Source organism: Otolemur garnettii, unplaced genomic scaffold (genome assembly GCF_000181295.1).
Source record: "Otolemur garnettii isolate 467f Iridium unplaced genomic scaffold, OtoGar3 scaffold00068, whole genome shotgun sequence".
NCBI classification, from domain to species: Eukaryota; Metazoa; Chordata; class Mammalia; order Primates; family Galagidae; genus Otolemur; species Otolemur garnettii.
In genome coordinates, this window is record NW_003852463.1 from 6,743,741 (window position 1) to 6,744,490 (window position 750).

The 750-nt window shown below is 44.8% G+C and overlaps 1 protein-coding gene across 1 annotated transcript in view; it reads right to left on the minus strand.

The window, feature by feature from the left end:
* Positions 1 to 750, minus strand: part of ANTXR1 (anthrax toxin receptor 1) — a 241,927-nt gene that overhangs the window by 190,289 nt on the left and 50,888 nt on the right. The window lies entirely within an intron of this gene.

Below are 750 nucleotides of genomic sequence, written 5' to 3' on the forward strand. Positions count from 1 at the left end.
GTGGCGAAAGGCAAAGTGTAAGCCTTTTACTCTTTGTACACTAGGGTGAAAGGCTGATCACTGAGATTCCTTCTTGAGTTAGACTGTGCTTGGACTGGGCTGCAGCATTAGTAGGAGCATGCTCCCTATTATTAGCCCAGCTCCCAGTCCCATGCCCTGCCCTACCTTTGCGATCTTTTCTGTATTCTAATAGTGAGGGGGATAGGCCTCGCTTCATATATTTTTGCTTGACCTTGGATTCTGTGTTGGTAGAGCTCCAGAATCCAAGCACTACAAGAACCCACATGATTATGTGATTTATCTTGACTTTTTAGCAACTCCTCTACTGCTACTTTCTTGGAAAAATGTCGGTGAAGGGGGAGAGCTGTCAGGCTGAGAGATTTCTTTTTCATTTCTGATTCTAGTGTACCCATCTGGTACATGGATGTCTAAGGTTCAGCTGACTTTTCCTCATCCCTGAAGTCTCTGTCTGTGGCAGACTTACTCCTCCAACTGCTCAGACGCAGACCAGGCATCCGCCCTCAAGTACGCAGCTTCTGTGGATCTCTGCTTACTATAAAGGGCTCATTTCTCTCTAATTCAGTTCACCAGTGCTTCCTGTGTCTCTGCTAGCTCCACGGGAACATATGAATTTTATTTTGTCCAGGCTTTTCTGGTTGACCATGGAAATGAAGGTTTTTAACATCCCCTCCATATCCTAACCAAAAGCAGACATACTTTATAGGCCTTTCCTAAATGTTTGTGACTATA